The sequence below is a fragment of the Centroberyx affinis genome, unplaced genomic scaffold (assembly GCF_046629955.1).
Source record: "Centroberyx affinis isolate AG114_WGS23_722 - 3 ecotype Tasmania unplaced genomic scaffold, CSIRO-AGI_Caff_v1 ptg002365l_1, whole genome shotgun sequence".
Taxonomy (NCBI): domain Eukaryota; kingdom Metazoa; phylum Chordata; class Actinopteri; order Beryciformes; family Berycidae; genus Centroberyx; species Centroberyx affinis.
The window spans coordinates 351,400-370,474 of record NW_027280625.1 but is presented as its reverse complement, the minus strand read 5'-3'; positions in this window follow the sequence as shown (position 1 = coordinate 370,474).

Genomic DNA, 19,075 nt, shown 5'->3' with positions numbered 1-19,075 from the left:
CACAAAGAAAAATTATTTCACACTTATTTAATTTTGTTTATTTTGTTAACCACTCTTATTCTTATTCTGAAGTGCTCTTTGGAGTACCAGACAAACATAAAGTATAAACCACCATCAATTTATGTCCAAATTCTGGACCCATCTATCTATCCATCCATCCATCCAATGCATATGTTTGCAGAGACCTATTTGATCTAGTTTTAAATGTTTCCAATGCAAAGTGCAGTTGGTAATGGTCCCCACACAGGATGCTGAAATATGCACTATGAACATTTAAGGTTTTCTAATCTCACAGGAGGGAAGCGACCTGCTGATATTACGGTATGTGTGCGATCGCACTCCTAAAAGAGATAAACAAAGAGTTTTCTTGAAGGGGTCTGAGGGGAGCAGGAGGGCTAAGTGGGAGCAAAGCAGGGTTCAAGAAGTGTGGCTTGACAGGCAGAGGGGTTTACGGGGAACCAGCACCTTCAATTATTAGTCATGCCCACTTTTCAAGATTCCTTTGCAGTCCAGGGAGGGCTGTCTTTTTCCTCCGGGCTCACAGAGTTTGCCCTAACCAACAGAGTTTCATTGGTCCTCTAAAAACAATAAGCTGGGTAAAGCCAATGCATGCATTTTGATACAACGCAGTATAAGAACAATTCTGTGTTGAGCAGGAATAGGGATTGTAGAGTGGCTCATAATTGTTGCCAAACCCTAACCCTTGCCACAAAGTTTCATCCATGTAAAATGTCTTAATAAAAGCCAGCATATCAAACAGCCATGCTAATTTCTTCACTCACCTTAATAAACACACAAACTCACAGTCAGTAAAATTCAAAGTGAGGCAATATGCATGATGAAATAATATGGACCAGTTTCTATTTCCATCTGCCCTTTTCTTGGATTGAAGAGGGTGGCTGACTAACAGCAGGAGGGTGACAGAGGAGGAGTGGCAGAAGGGTGGTAGCAGAGTGGAAGGAAGGCGGCAGGCCAGATGCCTCTGCCAGGACACTGATGACCAAATGAGTAAAACGCATCCACAGCACCAGCGTTTGCCGACGGAGGATTGCAGTCGCTGCAGACAGTAGCCCGCTCGAGGGCCACTGTTACCATCTGGGTTGCTTTCCTTCATAGGAATTGATGGTATGCACTGTAATTAAAGTCTAAGAGCCAGCTGAAAGGGTCAGCCCCGTAAGCTGTGAGATGGCCCCAAGGAAAAAAAATACTGCAGACCTTGGAGTCAACATCAGTGCAGCAAACCACAGGAAAGCAAGCAGCAAACCAGGAACAATAGGATCCACGTGCATACATGAATACAAAGTAGCTGCATTTTAATATGCACGTCTGAAAACAAGCCTACTGGACTGAACCATAAAACTGTTTTTTTTGTGACAGTTCTGAAATAATTAGTGTACTTGCTTTACACTAATCTTTAATAAATCAGCACAGAGAGCTTTTTTGTTCCTGTTCCAATTGTTATTTGGGCTAACTCCTCAACAATTCAACTGAGGAGCCTCAAAACAGTTTCATATTGTTTCTAATGTCATTTCATGGCACTCTGTAATTTATGTATTAATACCACATCCTTTGTAGACTACACATACTACATGTGTGTGTACATTTTATGCATATATGCTTTAAATTAAGGATTGGCAACTTTGCTAAAATTATGTAGTCACTATGAGGGAGTCAGAGGGTGTGTGTGTGTGCGTGTGTGTGTGTGTGTGTGTGTGTGTGTGTGTGTGTGTGTGTGTGTGTGTGTGTGTCTTTATATGAGCTCATATGTCATCCTACGGTTAGGTTCAATGAACCCTACATCTGTAATTCTGGCACCAGCTATATTTAGATTATTCCCTTTTCGAAACCAAAGAAATTAACTGACACTTAACTATAAATTTCAGCCTGCAGCAAGCACGCAACCTTTTGAGTTAGGGATTATGAAATTAAAATTGAACTGCTCTTGATCTGATCAAAAATGAGGTATTGGCAAACCTATGTTTCATCCTTCAAGAGTAAAACAACTATGAAAAGTGATATTATCCAGCACAGCCTGAGGAAATAAGCTCCTTCCAATAATGCAAACTTTTCCTTTACTCTACCGGTTTGAAAATAGGTCTGATAAAGAACAATACCTGTATGTGGTCATGCAAATCAGAAGCAAAAACTAATGTGGTTTAGAACAGGGAACCTTTAACATGCCCTACCTTCTAGGGCAGGAACGTGTGGAATATTACAAAATCACTCTTAGGTGAGCTTTAAAATAATTAGACAAGTTAAAACAGCCAGTGTATGTTTGCATGTGGCAATAGAGTGTGAAATTCTTTCTGCATTCTTAATAAAGTATGTAGAGATCCAAAACATGGTGGCAACTGTGCTGTATCCCCCTAAAGACAATTTCAACACTTACATTGCAAGCATTTACACACAACACACAGTGAGTACATAAACATATCCAAATAGCTGTTACTGAGTGTGTTAAGACATAATATTGGTACATATTAATACATTACCTCTATCATTGTATTAGTTGATACATATTTGCTGGAAGTACCAAATTTATAATACAGAATAATACGCAGCACAATTCCCAGATTAATAAATTCATAAAACCCAAGGTAGATTGTTGTTACATTTATCATGTTTGAAAGCTTAAATGTGTGTGTATGTCAATGGGTACACGAGCATGTTAGAGACATGGTCATGGCCCCATCCCACATTGCCAGATGCCCGAGTTTACTGCTGCCTCAAACAACTGAATATACTCCACAATAACCTGTCCGTCCTTGCAGATGAATACCTGTATTGTTATACGTTGTTGTGTGCAGTTACTCCATCAACACCCGCACCACACTTGGTTGGAATCATTTCCATGTATGCAAAAACTGTGGAAACTTTTTCTGAATTATTCTTTCGCAATCGTATTAATACAAATACAGGTAACGGTTGAAACATTTGAATACAATGTGTGATGTGTCTTCAGGTCCTGACCGGAAACAGGAAATGCCAAATGAAAAGGGGAATTTGCCCATTGGAGACTATGGTACAAACCGTTGGAGTATAGCTCCTTGCTGTCAGGGAGAGATTGTCACAATAGATCACACAGTAACTTCCTGTAGAGCTGCCTATGTCAGTCCATCAGTCACATTAGCAATCTAAGTGGGGCTCAATCAAGTGCAGTCTTGGGTTAGGGGAATCTGTCCGTCCCCAGTATCTGTCCATCAGAAGGAAAATGTTGAGTATTGATTTCATGTCTGGAGAGCCTACAGACTCCAGCTGGAAGTGACAGTCAGTGACTCAGCTCTGTTCTGGTGACAAAAAAAGCTGAAGGAGAAGCGGCTTCTTTGAAGGTGCATGGAGAAACCATTAGGCGGGTTTTCTATTGTGAAGACAGGAAAATAATTTATTCTTGACAAAGTCATAACAACATTACTGGGTGATGATATGAAGCCAACTAGTTAAAATCATATCATCACTGAACTGATAACTACGTTCTTGCTTATTTTTGATAAGAGGGATGACGGCATTATGCCAAGTTTATGGCAGTCTGCCAATATTGGATGCCGAGACAACAGCTCAGTGTTAAAGTCACATTAATCTTCTTGCCAAGAAATAAAAAAAAAAATGAAAATGATGGTATCAGTTTTGTCCTATTTTCAAGTTTGGTATGCTGCCATTCCCATTGCTTCTTCACTGTTGATGTTTAGTGTTTATTGCGCTCTATGTGTTGGCAGGTCGGGACTTTATAATGAGGACAAATGGAGAGGCCAAAGAGTACAAACACTGAGCCATGTTTGTGTTTCGGAGCAAAATGCTAAATATTGGCTGCCAAAAGAAAGCGATAAAGTTAGCCTACAGTGGAGTCAAGCGTCCAATTGTACCACCATGCTGTGATTTGCTGTTTGTTATATGCCCTAAATATATCTATTTCAGGAATCACAACATACTGTAAATATCACATTTAAAAATAGTCAACCCTTCAAAATGAGCATCCCCTCTCTCAGCCGAATAATTATGCTTGTGAAAGAAAAAAGTAACTTATGACATCTTCACATCTACAGTAGCACACAGTTGTTGACTAAGTTTATCAAGAGTGGGGTGTTTCTTGCCTGAAGTGCCGGGTGGATGCACCAGACACATTTTCTTGTTGTCTTGCCTTCTTTGGTTTGCTTTCTTTATCATCAAGAAGCAGTTCTTAGAGATAACAATTTATTTCACACTCACCCGCTGAGATAGATTTTGTTTTGGGATATCAAAGTGCCAAAAGCAAAAATAAAGAATAATATAAAAGCACATGACACAACTTGCCTCATTGTCTAACTCTTCAAACATTTGATTGAAAGAAAAAAAAATAACTTAAACGGTTGCGTTCTACTTTGATGCAGACTGAAGAGATTTTTGCTCAGGCAAACAGGGTTGTATTCTATGTTTATTAACAAGCTCCTTAAGTCCCACCCTCTAGTTTGTCAAAGCAACAATAGAATCCCCCTTCCATTTTGTTATTTGGAGACTTAAACAATTCTGTTTGAAGTGTTTTATTTTTTTTCCAGGATGAGGATTGGGCTTGTAACCATGGCTCCACATTTTCTTTCTTTTTTTTTTATGCCACAAGATTTACATAAAAAGCCCTCAGTCGGGAAAGTTTTGAACAGATTCTGGCAAAAGTAGACCAAGGATGTGCGACAAAATGAAAGCCTCCAGGACTGGCGGGCGGGGGGTGGGGGGTGTTGGTGGTGAGGGGCGGAGGGAGGGACTGGAGGGGGTTGTGGGTAGCTGAGCTTTAGCCTGGGCTGTGTATGAGAGCAGCAAATCCGACTTGGTTGGTAAACAGAGGCTCCGGGGACACTTCTTTTGCATGCAGGCTGCTGCGGACTAGACGGAAGCCCTCTGTGATTCTAATAGAGTAAGCTCATAGAAATCGGCATAGAAAATGCCAATAAGGCTGTCAGCCGCTGCAACAACACGCACACACCCGCCAGAAATACACAATGCAGACACACACAAGCGAGCATACAAACATGCACTTGTATTTGTGGGCTCTCTGGCTGTCTCACGTGTGTACACATTCCTTTCTGAAGCAATATGTTTGTCGCAGCTAGGAGTATCATAAGGACATCATTTCTCTTTAAATTAACACCCACCTGCTTGGACAGAGCAAATTTCAAAGTGAACATCTTGCTTTTCAGCAGTACACTACAGCTATAAAACTAATTTTATGGTTATGCTTATTATGCTTTTTTATCTGTTCTGCTGTGAACTAATGCTCTATGTACAGTATAGACAGGCTTCCCTGAATGTATAAGAAGACGAGACAGACCCCCCCGAGATCTGTTTTCTCTTCTTTTCTTTTCTTTTCCTTTAGAGGGAAGCACCTGTAATTTGTCTTCATCAACTTGTATGGACATCCTGAGGAACAAAAGCCGGACCTGAAAAGTATCAAATCAACAGCACATTTTTCAGAAAATGGCAGATCCAATTTTATACATGTCCCTGAGGCTTCCCTCTAACTGTTGGTGTGCTGACCCTTCACTCATTCGACGCTGCTTCTCGCAGCCTAGGAGGAGCTTTTCAAGATTGTTTCTGTCTCTTGCAACCCAGCGAGATGGGCCTCAATGGGAGGAATGCTAACAAGATGTCCCAATGATTTTCAATATAGCATCCTGAAGACATGCAAACCTGCCTGGCCAAATTGCCAATAATCTACATGAGACAGAAGAGATAGAGCATCGTCTTATTTTGACATCTGGCGAGATAGCGGTGTCTTGTTTGCCACTTAATGTGATGTGCGGTAGAAGAGAAAGTGTTCTAGTTTCAATGTTGCTTTGAATTTCAAAAGAACTTTAATCTAACACATTTCCTGTTAGAACTTGCATTTACTAGCCCATATTAGTAAAGTGTCTGAAAGGATGAGCACTGAACAGAGCTTGTCTTGTGGAACGATTTAGAATGATTACATAGACACCCGAGTCATTTACCCTAGATCAGCACTCTTAGTGCGAAATACTGTTTCATTTTTTGACATTTTCACTCTCATCGACCATTGCTGCTTTTCTTCTACTTCAGACCCACCTGGGCTGTTCAGTGCATACTGTGTGCCATGAAATATATAATTCAAAGTCCCATTTTGGCCCTTCAAATATCAAACTGGCAGACAACCTTGTCATTCTGAAGACATAATCAATCTTGCCATACTGTTGTGTCTGTCTGGAGTAGAAATGTAGCTTTTTTATTCCTCTAACCAATATCTTTGATAACTGCCAGTGAGCTGCAAACTTTTTCTCATGAATATTGTTTAAAAATGCTCCGCCATCATATTTTGGCAGCACTTCACCATTACTTCCATGTTTTTGCTGATATTATAGGTTGACAGCAAATGACCTTTCATTTAGAAGAACCTTGCCCTAAATCATCACAAAGCTGTGCAATGGAAAATGACTTATAAATAATGTAACATAAACATGTGACAAAGGAATTGATCTGAAAGGGGAAAATTGCAGGAATTTTCCTTTGAGGCAATCACACACATTTGGATCTAAGTTTCCAAATATGTCCTCTAAGGACATCAAGTTAAACTACTGTGAATTAATATTAAAAAAATAAATGCTTGTGTGATTTTTGTCACATCAAACTAGCAGTGTCTGCAATATCACATGACAGACAACAAAACAGATGATGTAGTGCCACCCAGAACCAGACATTGTAGTTATGAAAATGCACAAATGTAGCAGTGAGATGCAACATTCCCACAAGTTTAGTGAAAATTCAGAGAGTGGTGTTTGAGATAGGACATGTGACAACACACAAATAAATCCACAGATAAAGACCATACTCTGCCAGCATTGGGTAACACATTTTTAAATTATTAGCCATTTTCAAATTAACTGCACTATGTTTCCTTGCATTTTTTACTATGCAGTCAGTGTGCAAGTAGTAAGACAGACTGAAATCAGACTGAAATCAGACTGTATGCAGTCGGCTTTGTTCTTGCAGGCTTTGTGAATATGGGTCAATATGTATTATAGCATGTTCTCTGCTTGTCTTTGCTTGATGTCATATCTGTAACTTCATGTTAACATTAGGAATGTCATTTAGTGTCATTATATTAAGTATTTTGACATTTTATATGTTAGTATTTCTGTGCACGCAGGAATTGATGAATACATACTTATTACCTTCAATATTGATATTGTACTGTAGAAATCTTACAAGTGCACAAACAAATGAGGCTTTCCTCTGACAGTAAAATCACATTTCAGCAACTTTCATCGGAATACTTTATGGATGTGGGCCAAGAGTGGTATCAAACAATATGGATTAGGCCCACTCAACAAACTGCACCCTGTCAGGTTCAAATGATAAAACCGGACTGAAATTGGCCTGTGTGCAAAGGATTGCTGAGGGCAAGGATTATAAAGGTTTTTCACCCACCACCTTGCCCTCATATTGATTTAAGTATAACTAGGAGATTTATCAACACACTGTTTGACAGGGAGTTCAGTAACACTTAGAATTAAGTTGCAACTACACCAGGGACGAATGAGAATGCCACCACAGCACAGATTTAGGAAGGGACCGTCGGGATATGCGGCTGCCAATATCGCTGTTAATTTGTTCATATCAACAATTTGATGAACATGGCCTTCATCCCCTTAACTCTGTTTTTGCATATACCTGTCTATTTAATGGGGAATACTAATGAGTTTCAGCTATGAAAATATATTATTCCTACAAGCAAGGATTATGTTTCTGAACCAGTGGGTCATAACACAGGACCTTTCTGGGTGGGCCATGGACATGGACCAGTTAAAAAATAAATAAAAATCAAACCATGGGATCCTACCATGACCCCAGGAGTTCACATTAGGTACGAGAAGACCATGCAGTGTCATGCTATTTAATAAATGACAGAAATCATACATCACCAGATTTAGCATGTTTTTTTTCTTAGGCATGTGGTCTTAGCCGTTTTTTTCTCTTAAATAACAATTTGGTTAATATCTCTTAATTTACTACACATGACTACAAATACATGTTCATATGAAGTTAAGATCTACTGCAACAACATAAAATAATCTGTGATCTCAAGGTGATGTACAGCTCCATAGTCACTAGGAGATCACAAATTACAGCTATGACTCTATAGCTTTAAGCTTTTGAAAAGACTCATTCATGATCACAAACACTGATTAGATAATCCATGGCTCTTGGAACAAGTTTTAGACAGATCGGTGTTCCCCCTTTAACATTAGCAATGTGTGCTGAACAACTGATGAAAGTCACTCCAAGGCTTCACATGACACAAGTCTTGCATGCATTTTGAACATGTGCAAAGCCCAAAATGTACCCAAGATTTCAGGTTTCAGTTGAAAATTTGAGATACTATGAATAATCCTTTCTATCACCTGGTGCATCTGGGCCAATAGCTATCACTGAGAGAACATTTATACTCCATCTGTTTAACTCTGCAATGTTATCTTTATGGAAAACAGCCTATGAGCCTTGCGTTGCCTGGAAGCACATGTGGGATGAGATAGGAGACGGATACAAGAAGATGGGAGACAACACAGTGCGAGGAGCATTGAAGCAAAAAAGCAGCGAGGGAATCTGTCAAGGAATCAAAGCCCAGACAAGTTGAAGGGGAGAGGATTCAGATGCACAAACACACACTGTGTTTTTCTCAGACCTGGAGGTGGAAGAGCACAGCTCAAATCAAATTCCACTTAGCTATTTTCAAACTTGGGTCTGCTCTCATGTAAAATAGTTTTTCACAACACCTCGTTTTGCCTCAAAGAGGGACGGCCCAGCCTGTAACTGACCCACTTGGGTAACCCTGTGATGTTAACACTAGAGGCGTAGCCATATCAAGCTCCCTCCAAAGAAGGAGAATTCATATGAGATCCTGAATAATTTTAAACCCAAACAACTGTTAGATGCTTCTAAAACGACAATGATGTTGTCTGTTTGCATGGTATGCAGGCTACTGAAATGCATTTAAGTTTGGAACGATTTAAAACATCATCACTGGCATGCTACTGGGAAAGGTATGATCTTTCATAACGAAGAAGTGTCTTTGATTTCTTTTTTGTGCATTCAGCAAAAAATGATCACCTTTTAACCATTTTTTATTCACCATTTTCCAACTCAAATAGCAGCCCTCTTCTGACAGTCTCTTTTAAAACTAGCTACTCTTTTTATTTTTTACATCCTGATTCAAACTATGCTTCGTTTTCTGGTTCAGACAGGATATGATAGTTTGAAGATTACTTATAGAATTTCCTCTAAATTAATGTTATGGGGGAGAGATGGGTATGTGAGGGATCTGGTCTGCAGTCATGATGGTCAGTGAGCAAAAATATACATAAATAAACAAAAAATGATGCCACAAACAAATCAGTTAACCCATAGGGCATTTTTTTTTAACACATGAACAAATTTTGAGACGTCCACCATTCATGTCACCCAAAAACATGTCCTTGTTTTCTTTTATTTATAGAAAGTAATTAGACCCTGTGACTCGAATTGAATCAGTCATTTATCTGCGCTCTTCACAGATATTGTCAAAGATCATTTTGATGCTCCTCCTGATAAAGGATAGGTGATATAAAGGTCAGTGATATTTTACAGAAAAGATCTACAATTAAGAACCACAGACAAGTATTAGCGCTTGCTCAAATGAAAGTTATCTTTGCAATTATTCTCCACTTGCTTATCTGAGATGATATGGGCACATGGCAGCACAGAATAATGATGAGAGGGAATGACATTTGGCTATCCTTGTTTTGTCCTCTCCTGACTTCAATAAAAATGTAAACAATGTTTACAGTGTGTCCTTAAAAGCCAAAAACTCCTGACACAACAGTGTTATAATTTACATAGATTTTGGGGGGCCGTGTCAAATTTTATTATTTACATGTAAGCAAAAATAAATAAATAAATATGTTGTGTGATGAAATGCAAAATTATTGTTGTTACTTGACTGATACTTGGCCTTCAAGCACCAGAGAAACTGTTTCTCCTCCTTCAACAACAAAGTTACCACTGCTACTGTCACTGACTGCTACTTGTACTCATGCACACATCGTCCCCTGTTCCCCGGCCCTCATTCTGATGCTTGAAGTATATTCCAAAATGGATGTAAATCTCTGTAGTGATGCAGAGGGACACCAGTCCAAAGGTTTAGCAGCAAACGACAATCTATCATGGGACTGCAGAGCACCTGCTGGGACCCAGATGTGCTCTGGCACTTTTTTACAGGGTGGCTGGTGGAGCGCTCCCTCAGGGACTCAGCCTACAGCTGTGACAATGGCTACAGTGCATCTGCCTGATCTCCACATCTGAGCCCTTCCCCGCTGGTTTACATACAGATCCGCAAAAGCTAGTCTGCAGCACTCATGCATGTGACTCGGTTTATGAATATAACATATATATGTAGGAGGATAGAAATCTTGAGAACACTGCAAATAGTTAAGGCTCGTCATCCACATTGCGGGTTGTCAGACGCTGAGTAGCAGCTTGCATGCTGATAAGTGATTCTCTATCCAGCTACTGTAGTGCAACATGCTGCACAACTTTCTACCAATGGTCCAGAAATTAATGAGCAGACTTAAATACCATTATCCTGCCATTGATGAGCAGGTTTCCGGACAATTCAGTGATAAGGGAATCCACAGATCAAACTGGGACCTTATAAGGCACAGTGTTAGGGAAGCTACTTTGAAAATATAGCTTTACAAGCTACCAGTTACTTCACACTGGAAGAAGTTTAAAGGGGAATGCCACCCATATGTAAAATATGTAAAATATCTATGTCTTTATGTCTTATGTCTTTCTCTCCCTTCCGGGGAGTACTGTGATCGAAGACAAAAAGTTTGAATCGGTTCACAGCTGGATCAGGTCACATGAGCAGCTTATGTACCTCGGATGCTAATTTGACACGCCCCCTTTTCAGTACAATACAATATCAGTGGGTGTTGGGATCAAGACGTGAACCTGGCAATTTGAAAGCAAAGTGAGACCATGCCAAATAATTCTGTAGTGTTGACTGTTTTGTTAAAGAAAAGGTAATTGTGTCTCACAAAGATCTACCAATATTCTCTGTTTTCGCAAGTATTTCACTAGACCGCTAGAACCGATTTGAACTTTTTGCCTGTGATCACAGAACTCCCCAAAGGGTAGAGAAAGGCATGTTTTGCAATGAAAACGAGCGTCATTCGCCTTTAACTACAGCAAAGCCACCCTCAGGAGGAATATAATTTTATAAACTAAAGTTACAAAGAAAAAGTAGCTCAAACTACTTTATGAAAATGATTATATCTATATCTACAGTGTCATAATACAAAATCACATGAAAGCAATTAATAATACTAGATGTGAAAAAACAAATTGGATTTTATTTTAAGTAAAGTGTAAAAAAAAATGTGTTTATAATGATCAGACTGTAATCTGCACAACACAAACCAAATAACCTTATCTGGGTTCATCAAAGGAATAAGTGGAAGGAGTGTTAACTTTCTTTGGTATGTGAAGTCATGACTCCTGCATTTTGACTCAACACACCTGTCTGCCAGAGACTACAATCTGGACCTAACCCCAAACCAAACAACCCAATTGGGGTTCTTCACAGAAAAAAGTGGAGGGAATGTTAATATTCTACCTTATATAAACTTGCATAAGTAAGTACAGATGCTGTTAAGTCCCACAGCACCTAGCTAGGTGTGCAGCATTAGTGGTTACTGTAGTTTAAGTTACTACTAGTTAAATCCACAACACGAGGTGAGAGAGCGCCGCATGGTGTTACCTCGGAACCCTGACTAGCAGTGAGGAGGTACTGTAACCCATAAAATACATCATTTCAATTGGTGATTAGATTGGTGATCGCACTGTTAAACTGTTAAATCAAAAGTTTCATCACAGACTGACTCATCAGCATCGGCACTGCCAACTGAAATCTCAGGATGATCATCTTGTTGAATACAAGGAAGGATTGTGGTAGTTTAACAAAAATTCCAGTAAGGCTGTGAATTATAATAGTAAGTGTGTACATATACTTATATATACACACACACAATTATTTTCTAAAGTGCTGTGAATCAGTTTGACAGTAGAGGCGGGATGACAGGAAGAGGGATTTGTCAAGGATCAGCACCCTCATTGTTGAACCCACTTTACGTTTCTAAAATGAGACATCCACCATTTAAAAACATGATGTGAAAATTATTTCTAGTTACTATTTTGGAAAAATATTGAAGACATTGGTTATCTTAAGATATTTTTCTATAAAAGTAGAAACTTTTTTGAGAATGCAGCCATTTATATACTTATCTATTTATTTACTTACTTACTTATTGAACATTAAATCCTTACTATCCTCCTCATCCTCATAGTTTTTGTTTGATTACAGCCCATTACCACTAAGCAAATACTGTATGTTGTTTTTCCTGTTTAGTGCAGACTGCATGGGCGTAAGTGAGTCACTGGAGTGGGGGTAGCATTCTTATGGTTCTGGTTGTTGGAGAACCTGTGCCACATCATAACATCTTGTGTTAGTCCCCAGAAAGACGAGAGCAGAGGAGCAGAAACAGTTTCTCTGAAGAACAATGTCTCACTAATGCCATTTTTCTCCAGTCGATGGTCACTGTTGCTGCCTACAGCGGCCCACTTAGGAGCTGCTATTGGGTTGCTGTCTATGGAGTTTTCCAGCATTTGGCTGTTTGTGCATGCAGTATGATACATCTTTTGTGGTACTTCATGGCACCATATGTGTTGTGTTTATGTTTAGTTTTATTTTTTTTCTTTGTAATGTTTGAAGAAGTAATTGAAATATGAGATTTGACGATTTATCTGATGGTCTTGTACAGGCATCTGCTCAACTCTTTGTTCAACTGGTGATTGAAATAGTCCTCAAGGGATGTTTTCGTCAAAGGCAAATGAGTTGTTGTTCCCTTTGGTGGACCAAAATCATAATACAGAGTCCTCAATTATAGACTTTTACCAGATGGAAGTTTTGAGTTCCTCGTTTGACTTTTTGATTTGATTGGCATAGCAATTTGATCCTTGTAGGTTGAGGTAGCTGACCTATGGTCTGTTAAAAAATAATAAAAATCTCTTCAGTAGAACACATGCTGCCAGTTATCTCTTATACCTCTTGCTAACCTATAGCTGACCCTAAGACAATGGGAGAGAACTGAAAAATAAGGCAAATGGAAGAGATGACCCCAAGAGTCGATGAGAGAGAAAATCAAGGCATCTAAATACACAAAATACAAAACACAGCTGCCATGGTGCAACCCCGCACCCCCACTGATTGTGGTCAGAGCAGCTTATAGCCAGTCTCTTCTTGAGAATGTGGAGTAGCATACACAACCTGTCACATGAAGGCAAATGGCCTCGAAGCTCACAGGAAACAACCAACCAAGTGCTGTCATTTGTCGAGGATCTTGCCAGCAGCGACCCACAGGCTGAGCCTGTGTAATACAGACATTTGCCTAGAGGCCTTTCTCTTTTTTCTGATATTTCCCTTGTATTTTATGTTCTGGAGTCTACCACTACATTCACACCTGGTATCTTGTTGCAGAATCTAAAGACATCTGCTTTTGTAAGAAACCAGGGCAAGTTGAGTGCAATGAAAGATGATTTCAAATTCTGTGACGTTGAGGAATCTACATCTGGCTTTTCCTGTCTTCTGTCTCCTCCTATCTTGCAAAAGGGTCTTACCGTCTAAAAAAAGAATAGAAAGAATAGAAAAATATGCATTCGCAAATACATAACACTTTCCTTCATAAAAATGAAGCTAAAAGAGAATTGACAGATGAAGTGTAGCAAATGACCTCTATGTGCAAAGACCAATGATTTGAACTCAAAAAGTGGCTCATGACTGCGAGACCTATCACCTCTGTTTTGCCATCCCACTCAGAAAAAGAGAGGATCCTGTGCCTCGCAGTTAGCATATCAAAACTGAACAAAGAATAAATGTACAAATCTGTTGAGACTACACGGTACAGTGTGGGTAGTAACATTACATCTAGCTACTATTTCATTGTTACAATTCACACACTTTATCACATCACATTTGATAGAACTCCTGAGTGGATCAAGCTGCAATAACTTATTTCCCTGTCAACAACAGTTGCTGGGAATTTGTGTCAGTGTGCTAATTATACACAAGACAGGTCACCAGGTACACATACATATACAGCATATACAAATCAGCCAATCATGGCCAGAACATACCTATGTGCAGAGCACTAAAGAAACGTTTTTAAAAAGCGGATATGTACTGTATGTTGAAGGAAAACAGCAAGTAGTACTTTGTCCTTGATAGACCATTTGAATGAAGATTGAATGACAGGCATTCATTTGTTCAGACATATGTTATGCTCTGCATTGTACCTTTGTGTGCAGTAAGTAGGTTATTTATGTTGATTGCCTACACATTTTGGTTGGACACACACACACACACACACACACACAAAAACATTGGAAATAGTAACACAGTAATAAAGAGTGGAATGAATGGTATGGTTGAAACTCTTGCTGCTGGTGAATGGTGGATTCATTGGTTTGGATTGGAGTGCTACTTGCATGCCGAGTACTCATTTATTAAGTCTTTCTATCTTTTGACAAAAATAATCAGGACATGCGCCTCAATTTTTTTTGTGACAACTGTACTCAATGCAATATTTCACCTTTACAGATAATTTTCACATTTTAGCTCACATCTCTCTCCTGGTGTTTATGAAGAGTCTTCTACCAAGATTGTGTTGAAGAACCATACTCACTCACCACCCTATGTATTATTGATTTGAAACCATAGTCTAAAAATTGCACTTCAAACAGAGAAAAAATCAGCAAAGAAGACCCAGGTAAAATTAGTATAATCTGTGTCCAATGTCAAATTTTCAAGATGTGGTAAAACATGTCAGTGGTGCCAAGGATCCCTAGCAACTAATGTTGACGATTAACAACTCTGAATGAATGTTAAATAAATAATCACTAATAAGAACTATACAGTGACTTTGTTTCTTTTTAATTGTCTTGCTGTTATCAATTACAATGTTCTTGTTGGTTTGCTGGATTTGGGTGTAAAGTGTTGTTATTTAAGTTACATTTTCCTCATGTAGAAGTACTAAATTTACTCAAGTAAAAGAGCCCTAAAAACAGGCAAGTCCTTGGTTAATGTTTAAGGAAATGAACTGATTACACATTTTAGCATAGTCCTTGCAAATTAATTTGACGAGTTATCAAACCAAGGTTTGGGGATGATCCCTTTTTAATCGCATGTAGCCTAGCTGAAGTTGCTGTAATTTGTTACTTTCCACTGCTGTATTTTCACATTCAAAATAATTGCATAGAACCAAGTCACTCTGCAGGTGTATCGCTAGAAGTGACTGTAAAGATGTTTATATGACAAATTATCACCTGGTCATGATAATTAGAAATATGTGCTTCGTTTCACTGTGGATTTGAACGCCAAGCCAGTTTTACTGCCATAGTGACACTTCAACCAGCTGGTTGAGCGTGCTCACATGAGCAATAATAATGGTTATAAGGGTGCCTTGGTTTCTGGTGACTGCTGTTAATTGTGTGTTGTCTTGTACTACGGAATAGTAGGCTAGAGCTCAAGTTGGACTTGAGGACTCATCTATTTATTGCTGATTTATTTTACTGCAAGTGCTTCCATGCACAGTATGACTGCAGCTTTTCTTCCTAAGGAAACAAGTGCCAACAAATCACCTTATTTATGCATGAATCTATGTGTATTTGTTTAGAGTTTGCTTATATTTATTTGTTTCATAAATTGATGAAATTATATTTATATTACTGTGAACGCTTGATTAGAAAAACCCAACTGGGCTAAAAGAGAATGTAGAAAGAAAGAACGAAAGAAAGAACGAAAGAAAGAATGAAAGAAGGAAAAGTGCACTGGACATTGTAGAATTATGTGCAGTATCTCATATGCAGGCTAGAAATCACAACTAAAAATTACAGTCATCATACTCCAATTGCTCACATGAACAGTATGGCCTTAACTCATATGAATATTGTAGAATTGGGGGGAAATTAACACATCATTTATAGTAGTCTATGTAATACCTAGCAAGCTGTCACATATATTGCCTACATGGGTGCAAGAGTTTTGGATGAGAGAATCCTCCGGGTAAATAATGTCCACAGTTATGCATTATTCTTCTGTCATAAGCTTGAAAACTCACCTCTTAAAGAAATACTTCTTATCCTCCTTGCAGCCCTGAAATGCATCCCGATCTCCAATATCTTCCTCCTCCACTCTGATGTGCTCTTGTCTTGAAAAGGAAAAAAGAAAAAAGAAAATAAGTCATTCCTACCGCTCTCCTTCGCTCTTAATTCTTTTGTTAGCTCTTGTCTCTTACAAGATAATTCTTGGTTCAGAGCAATATTTTGTTACATCTATTGTCAGAGCACTTTGGTTATGTCCCTTGCACAATTTACTTGTTATAGTGTTGATAAGCTGTTCAGCTGTTGCACTCTGGATAAGAGCGTCAGCGAAATGCCTAAAATGTAAATAACTGAACGTTGTAGAACAGGATAGTACTGCTTGCTTAGATATCCATAGGAAAGAGCATACTGTACTTCTAAGGACCTGTGAACCATAGATACACACGGGAAAGTGGGGAAAATGCCTAAGCCACTTTTGTACTTTGCTCATGAATGCTCAGCATAATAATGGATATCTTTAGTAAACTAAACATCCATTATGCGTTTCTGTTGGCTTTTCACTATATCTGAAATGTTAACACAGGCATACTTGGCATGTCACTACTGAATAAGACTTAGGTTAGAAGTGCCAGCATTCCTAATAGATGTTGCTGTTGTCAAAGACTCAGACAGGCCAATAAACCATAAAATAAATATCTAGTTCAGCTACACAAATGATGTATTACATCTAAGCCATCTAATATACCTAGTACACCTAAAAATATAATAACCATAAAAGTACAAGCTGTCCGAGCACTGGACAAACTCCCCCTATCACTGTGTCCAAAATGAACTTTTTGGCCCACCTGCCAAGGACTGGTAAACTAAAGGAGAAAAAAAAAGCAACAACCTGCCAAGAGTAATTTTTACCGGCCAAACTAATTAATAAACAAATTTAACATGGAAATATGTCACCCTACCCATTTTCACTGCTATTCCGAGTATAGACTCAGGTACTGTGTTAATTTAGAACTTGCTCACTCACTTAAATACAATGGGATCAAGTTTGTAATTCATCATGATATAACCAGGGCATTCAAATGTATCGTCTCAAAAAGTTACCGGCCAGTGTGGCGGCTGATGCTTATTGATTTATCTGCAAAAGACACAATTTAACAGCATTTGCCACTTGGTGGGTGTTAATTTTAGACCCTGGCCAATTACCATGGCTCCTCTCCTCTTCCAACCCGCCTCCTTAACCCCACTATCGCCGCCCTCAGTACCACTATGACACACATAACTGCAGTGTAATAGCCACAGATAGTCTAAGTGTTTGCTGATACCGATACTCTCCAGCATCTGTCTGGGAAAGTGAAGAGCAGAACAGTGTTTTTAAAGACTTGAATATATTTTATTGTTCCTGAAATATCCTATAATGCTTGTACGATGGCTGTACGATATATGATTCTTTCCCCCTTACTAATTGGACTCTCAGTGAGACAGCCACTGTAGAATCAGGTTTAGAGGAGGGCCTTTTTTGGGGAGTTGTCAAGATCTTTGATATGATGGCTCAAAGTCAGCTAACCATACAGCTGAAGTGTGCTTTAATGAGGTCTCCTTGAAGACTATTACCAGGAAATAAAAAAATTAAATAAAAGGTCTGTTGATTTTCCTCGCTATGTTTGAAATGCCAAAGTTACTGTTCCTTTGTTAACTTAACACTGTCAGTATGTGACTAATGAAGTGAGGTAGAACAATAAAATGTTGTAAATTAGTATCATATTGAGAAAGTATGTCAGTTGGCTATGATTCAGAACAGGGATGCATTAAGTGTCAAAAAAAGTTTAGGCACATCTCCAATAAAGCATGGAGACATTACACAGACATTGAAATGACACGGACACCAAAGCGGTATCATTACGGGCCATGGATGATATTCCATCAAAAGACTATTTCATACCTAAAGCAGGCAAGCATCTTTAAATGTGTTTTATTTCCAGTCCGTCATCATGACCTCATCTGGTTTACTCACAATAAAGCAGTATTGGCTTTGAAGACCAAACAAGCTGTAGGACGCATCATGGTTATATGTGTAAATAACAGGAGAAAAATAGACTTTTAAAGAAAATAAATAAATAATGTTCTAACAAACACAGCACTTTCATCCATCCTTGTGCAACAGCATTGCATATAAAAGGCCTAGCATTCTTACCATTATACAACAGCAAGAAATCTTCAAATGGATTGAAAAGCTCAAAAACTATAGTTCTTGCTGCCATTTTAATGGCAAATTTACTTGCAACTTCACCAACAACTACAAAAAAAAGAACATTAAAGTGAACGCTGCTTTGCTTCACAGGCTGCTGCTCTCGTGGGTTTACTGAGACATACGGTTACTGCTTTTTTGTCTGCTGGAATCTTTTGTGTGGGCCTCCATCATTATAGCTGACATACGATGTGATGTAAAACAAGCAAATAATTTGCACCACTTTCTGTCTAGTGTGCAGAGGATGTAAGATTAAAACAATATTCAGATAGCAGGGATGGCAGGAGACCCATGTGCTTAATTGTTTGCTGTGAGCAGTCAAGGTTTGTGTGTGAATAGATGCAACTGTATATTGAGGATCAGGATATATCATCACAGCTGAGACTTGTGAAATCCTACATCAGCGGTTTGAGGCGGGCATTCAACCCATCGTATCTGCAGCAAGAGTGGCAAATGGGAAGCTATAGTGTCTGCAGGATACCACCATCTAGATTTGTTACTCAAGACTTTGGAACAATTCATCGCATTTTTTGTTATACGGCATGAGTGAATTATCGTTTGCCTTAAAGTAAGCCTTAATGTCACATTTGACCTTAGAACTAACTCTTCACTAACATAATAAATTGGAATCTATGAGACAGTATCATAAGAAACCAG